Source organism: Cantharellus anzutake (assembly GCF_015039405.1).
Source record: "Cantharellus anzutake strain C23 chromosome Unknown EI90scaffold_156, whole genome shotgun sequence".
NCBI classification, from domain to species: domain Eukaryota; kingdom Fungi; phylum Basidiomycota; class Agaricomycetes; order Cantharellales; family Hydnaceae; genus Cantharellus; species Cantharellus anzutake.
Window position 1 is genome coordinate 17,910 of NW_024067106.1, and position 6,964 is coordinate 24,873.

Here is a 6,964-nt window from a genome sequence, read left to right on the forward strand (position 1 = left end):
CATGGCATCATGGCCATCGCGGCCTATAGTGGCCCGCAATGGCGACCTTCGGTGCCGACCCCAGATCAGTGTCTAACATGAGTGACATTAAAGTCATGGCTCAGGGAAAAGTCAATGTTCACGCACAATCCATATTTAAAACACATAACGAAATTTACATGGAAAATATGATAAATTAGAAACTACCACTATGCAAAGTTTCAGGCCAAACGGTCCAGCCATGGTGAAGTTACACCAGTGATGGGAATAGAGAATTCTGCACTATGCTAAAAGACACGTGAGGGTTGCGATGCGAAGGGAACCAGCTGTTGGAACTGAGACCTGCACTTCGGCAGAACGTGAAGACCAATTTCTGTCCAAATAAGGAAGACTCCGGTCAAAACAAAGCATGGAGAACACAAAAACACCTTAGATCATGAGGGAAAAATCTGAAATAAATCATGGAAGCTGTCATATCCCAGAATCCCGACCCCATAATCTCCCACCTCATCACACCTTCCTAACAACCTCATCATCCCCTACACCATAACTCCCCACTTCCCAAGTCACCTTCCTTCCCAACTGTCTCAGCTCCAGCCTGGTTTGCAGCACACGTTACCTTGGCCACTCCCATCCCGGAAGCTCGGTCCCGAGTCCGAACATTCGGAGACTCTGGATTTGCTCCGATCTCCCGACAGATCTCCGACATCCTGTGACATACCTCTAAACCATTCCCTCTCCCATTTCATTTATTGGAGTCACCCAACATCCTTCGGATACGTAACTCCACCTTCGGAGCTACCCACATCCTCCAGTGATCCCACTCACGTCATCACAAATTAGTCACCTTCCACTTATAGTACGACTGTTGTCTTCTTTCCATTCAGTCAGTTAACTTCCTCTTACCCATTTCTCGTTCCCATTCATCCTCCAGCCTTTTACTCCACCCTTCTTGACCTGACACCTCAGTTCCCCATTAAGGATATCGTTCGGGACCTTTTGGTACCTTTTGGTATCATTCAGCACCTTTCAGTGTTTTCCATTATCACTCGGACTTTGACTAAAGTCCTTCTCCTTCCTCCATATATAAATACTTGTAGATTAGAACCCATTGTACCCCAGTTCTAATCTCGACTAAAAGTTATGCCAAGTCCCTCGAGTGAATCCCAACTCCTTCCTACAAGATACCTCAGACACATGAAATATAAGGACTAACTGAGATGTAACGGAGGCACAGCGCTCCCTCCGAGTCACTGAGGCCACATCCTTCTTAGAGCCTCTTGTACCACCCAGCAGACCCAGGCTTCCTGGAGAAGCTTCGGTTCACTACCGGAGCTCTCGGATCCCCTCTAGTTGAGCCCCACCTGCATTTGGACTCACACACTTTCCCCTCATGTGGGGTTTTTGACAGAAGCCTGTATTGAGGATACAAACACCCATGCATACAATAAATCCCAACTGTCAGAGACCAGGTTGAGACGAAGGAGTGTCTTCATGGTGGAGGGCTTCGGCCTCAGCGACTTATGCCAGGAGCGCTGTGCCAAGTAACACGTCTGTGCCCTAACTTACTAAACTGGCAACCAGAACTGAAGGGGGGTAAACTCTAGTCGATTTTATTACTGAGGTGTAACCTATGTACAAGTTGAGTATATGTATATAGTTACGACAAGGGTGGGTCTGCAAATGGTGGAGCCAAGCGGAGCGGAGCTAACGGGGTTAGACATTAGCCGATTGAATATTACCGACGAGTCGGGTTACAGGGTTAACGGAAAGGTAGGCGATAACCCAGAAATGGAAAGGAGGGATAAGCCCGAAGGTGGCCTTTGGAGGGCAAGCGAGTGTATTGCCCAGCGGAGGCGGGAGTGTGCTAGCGGACATCGGAGCTGTCCGGAAGCCTTCGGGGCTCCGTACTTAGGAGGCGTAGGTAATAAATTGAAAGGAGGGGGTGGTGACCATCGAGGGGTGCCGAGGTGGTTGCGGGATATGGGAGCTCCGAGGTTAGTGAAGAAGGAGCGGAGTAGACTGGAGGGATCGGAGTGAGTGGAAGTCGATGGCTGGGGATGGATATGACACCGACTAATTAAACAGAAACGGTGCCCACAAACAAACGAGTACGAGAACAACACATGTGATTACCGATTGTGCATGCAAACTTTTGCTAGCTTGACAAATACTGAGAGTTAGGGTACGACTTTAATATCGTTAGAAAGGTTGGATTAAATGGAATTATGACGCTGAGAACGTGAAAAACCATTCAGAAATGAGGGAGATATAAGGACATGAAGTTAGTAACCTGAAGAAGTGTGGTGTAAGGAGTGGTAACCCCACCCCTTATTTCCCATTACATAATTGTATAATTGTCTTGTAATAAACATGTATATACAAAGTACATACAATAGGGGGGCTCACAGTTGAATAAATTCGCCTAAACTGGATCTCAAGTGAGATTTCTCAAGTGAACCTAAAGTGACAAAAGTGCGTCAAAACTAGATCTAAAGTCGCCACTTTAGGTCCTTCTCGACTTGGGGCTCAGGAGCCCCAATTTGCCTAAAGTCACCCATCTAAACTCGGCTTTAAAACTGAGTAAGTCTGTGTTAAACACTAACTGTCAGTTTGCTACCTAGGTCACCTGTCCGTTCCCTTCACCATGCTGCTGCTGCTGCTCGGCATGGATATTGTTGTCACTGTTGTGTGTCTGAACTAGAACTCAAGAGTGGATCCTTAATTTTAGACATTGGCGTTGTTGATGGTGACATGCATGTATTCACAGAGCATGCTGGAGGGCCGCATGTTGTCATGGCAGATGCGACACAAGGACAAAGGGGGACGGGGCAGCTTCAGCCAAAGCGTCAGAGGCACTAGTTTCATGTTCACTGTTTCCTTTGTTGTCATTAGCCCAATGGATTGTACATTACACCTATATAAACAACATCGCACTCTAGTGCTCCCATTTGCCCAAGTCTTCGTCAAAAGAACCAGTTCAAAGGCTTGACTCAGTCGGGATGGCAATTGATTTTATGTAACGTGTTCAATGTAAATATGCTCTGAGGTTGTTCCTCCAACAGAGCACACTGCATGTATGAGGAGCTGGCAGTCGGAAGTACTTGGCATTCGGATGTATAGTGATTGCGTGACACAGAATGGAATGGACTTATGAGATCCAGGCCCAAGCTACTTTGGACGCACTTTAGAACCACCCTAACTGTGAGCGCCCTTGAAGTGACCTAAACTCGACCTAAACTCGCTCTAAACTGAGGCCCCACTTGAGGTGGAATTTAGGTCAATTTTGAACCACTTCAGAACCCAGTTTAGCTCCACTTTAATCAACCGTGAGGCCCCCTAATAGTGTGGGAAAGTGGAAAGAGCAACTTAGCCTTTCCTCCCATACTGTTGTAAATAATAACTTCATACAAGTTACTTTTGTTGGCAGCCTGAGGAACTAGGCTAACCAGGGTTGGCATCTACACCAACCCCTTACATGTGGGAATACAACTTCTAGAGATCTCGAGCCTCAAATAAAATTCATAAAAATATGATACCATTAAGGATGACCTATGATAACAACCAACAATACATGCAAAGGACTAGGATGCAATAATACGAATGGAAACCAGGGAAAATGGATGAAAACCATGATAAACCACAAAACTATGATGGACCATGGCAGGAATTTTAGGGAACAAAATACTAATAAGGCAGAGAGCTCTAACACATTCATTTGATCAATTCTAAACCTGAACAATTCACTCATTTATCATTTCAAGTCTCATTTTAACTAAATGTCACTGAATAAAAATAGAATAAATCAGCTGAAAGTCTTAGCGCAGCTGTATGTGTAGCAATGCGAAGTTTGAATTCAGAATCACCGAGTCATAGCGAACTTAATGGTAAATAAGAGGGACTGTCAGAGACCAGATCAAGATGAAGGAATGTCTCCATGGTGGAGGGCTTTGGCCTCAGCGACTTATGCCAGGAGCGCTGTGCCAAGTAACACATCCGTGCCCTAACTTACTAACTGGAAACCAGAACTAAAGGGGGGTCAACTCTAGTCGATTTTATTACTGAGGTGTAACCTATTTACAAGTCAAGTATATATAGTTACAGCAGGGGTGGGCCTGTAAACGATGGGGCCAAGCGGAGCGGAGCTAACGGGGTTAAACATTAGCCAATTGAATATTACCAACAAATCGGGTTATGGGGTTAGCAAAATGGTAGGCGATAACCCAGAAATGGAAAGGAGGGATAGGCCCGAAGGTGGGCTTGCAGGGCAAGCGAATGTATTGCCCAGCAGAGGCAGGGGTGCGCTAGCGGACGTCGGAGCTGTCTGGAAGCCTTTGGGGCTCCATACTTAGGGAGGCATAGGTAATATATTGAAAAGAGGGGGTGGTGACCATCGAGGGAAGCGGAGGTGATTGCAGAATACGGGAGCTCCGAGGTCAGTGAAGAAGGAGCGGAGGTAGTCCAGAGAGATCGGAGGTTGTCATATCCATCCCTGGCCATCGACTTCCGGTTCCTCCGATCCCTCCAGTCTAACTCTGCTCCTCCCCCACTAACCTCGGAGCTCCCTTATTCCACAATCCTCTCGGTACCCCTCGATGGTCACCACCCCCTCATTTCAATTTATTACCTACGCCTCCCTAAGTACAGAGCCCCGAAGACTTCCGGACAGCTCCGACGTCCGCTAGCACACCCCCACCTCCGCTGGGCAATACACTCGCCTGCCCTGCAGAGCCCACCCTCGGGCCTATCCCTCCTTTCCGTTTCTGGGTTATCGCCTGCCTTTCCGCTAACCCCGCGACCCGACTCATCGGTAATATTCAGTCAGCTAATGTTTAAACTCCGTTAGCTCTGCTCCGTTCGGCTCCGCCAATTGCGGACCCGTCTTCGCTGTAACCATATATATATATATCCCACTTGTACATAGGTTACACCCCAGTAGTAAAATCAACTAGAGTTACCCCCCCTAGGTTCTAATTGCCAGTCAGTAAGTTAGGGCACGGATGTGTCACTAGGCACAGCGCTCTTGGCAGAAGTCGCTGAGGCCGAAGCCCTCCGCTATGGAGACATTCCTTCGTCTCGAATCTGGTCTCTGACAGAGGTAGTGGAAGTCGATGGCCATGGATGGATATGACAGGGACTTGGAATAACTGCGACAAATGCAGCGCAGTCAAGTTCCAATTAAATCATTAAAATAGCTGAGGCGAGGAAGGACAATAAGGATTCTAGGTGCAGTCTGACTGCAGCAGAACCACAATTCAGCACAGCTGAGTGCAGTAGAACTATAGCGTGAAAATTTCAATTTTATTCAGGTTGAGGAAAATAAACTGTAAATAAATCCTGTAAATACGAGGTAGAGCATGACAAAGGAAGGCAACCCAAGGAGTATAAAAGGGAGACCCTTTCTGCGACTTTTTTCCCCCCTCAGAGAAGTAAGATTATTTTTCTCAAGCATTTCTGGTTATCACTCCAGTGCGAAAAAGTGAAATACAGTTAAGATTGCCACTGTAGTATAAGGCAGCAATTAGGGAGAGAAATATTAAGTAAATATTTCAACAGGAGAGCTGGTTAACACTCCAGATTTCAAAGTGTAAACACAAAACAGTTATTTTGCTACTGTTAAAACAAGCAATAAAAAATAAGACAAGGCCAAGGGACACTTCAGACATGACCTAAACCCATTAACTGAGTGGAATCTTTGAAAATTCACCAAGTGGAAGATTCAATTCAGGATAAAATCCAAATTTAACGATTCTACACAGAATTACACCCCGATAAATTGAGAAACTACAATAGAGGAACAGCTCTGCAGGGCATTGTTTATCTGTAAGTCATTTCTCAGAGATTTTAGACTAACCCATAAAATAGAATTAGCCAAAACACTCGGATTGGTACTATAATTACAACATTTTTACTAGTACACTTCCCCATCCTAACTAAAGAACCAGGGAACAGCTTGGTGGTGGTCTCGTTTGAACCTCCCAACTGATCTTCCTTTGTTCTCTCCTTCAGCGGACAGCCCTCACTCGGGCTTGCATCCCTGTTCTGGCTTCTTAGACTGAAGCAGGAATGTTATCATTAGAATGGAAAGCTAAACTAGACTAATCTAAGGTACTTGCCTGAAGCAGGAATGAGAAGAAGGTTACTTCTTTGGTTCTGCTTCGGCTCAGTTTATATACAAGCAGGAACGGGTCATGTGAAGGTGCCATGTTGAAAGAGGGCTTGTGGCTCTCTATGCCGACTAAGCTCATGGGGGACTGCTCTCCAAACTCCTACTTTCTCACTAAACTTCGCTACACTCGATCCTTAAACTCCATGGTGGGTTCTCCAGGATTCTGCAAGGTCCAGGCTACTACCCACTCATTGTGGGCTAGACAGTTGCCCTTATTCCTACTGTTGGATTCCACTCACTCACACCCACTCTAGCATGTCCTGGAACCTTAGAGAATTTGGGGGAGGGGAGAACTTCTTTTCACAAATCCGGTCTGTACAGGATTATATCTAATAATTATTTTTAGAAAGAATAGATGGGGAATATTGGTACCATATGGTACCTTGGTACCTTATTAGGCGAAATAATAAAAAAGGGTAACAGTATCAATAAAAGAATAACTGAAATGATGGCAAAATATGAAAATATATGAAAATAAGCGATTTCTCAACAGATTTACGGAATTAAGAGCCGAAATTGAAAATGAAGCTGGAGATAACTCTCACACAGCCGATAAGCATTTTTACCTATTTATTAGACGCCGTGGGAACGAGTGAGGCTGGAATTCTGGGTTGCTGCTGAGATTCCCACACCCACACATACTCGTGACCTGCTGTGCCTAACTTCTCCAATGCGGAACTCTGTCAAATCTCCACCGATTGGGACGTTCTTGGTATCGTCAGAATTGTACGAATTAGGACTATTTTTAGATACCAAATTTGTACCGAGTTGTCACGTGAATGAAAGTCATTTCCCAATCGTAGAATCGGGTATCCG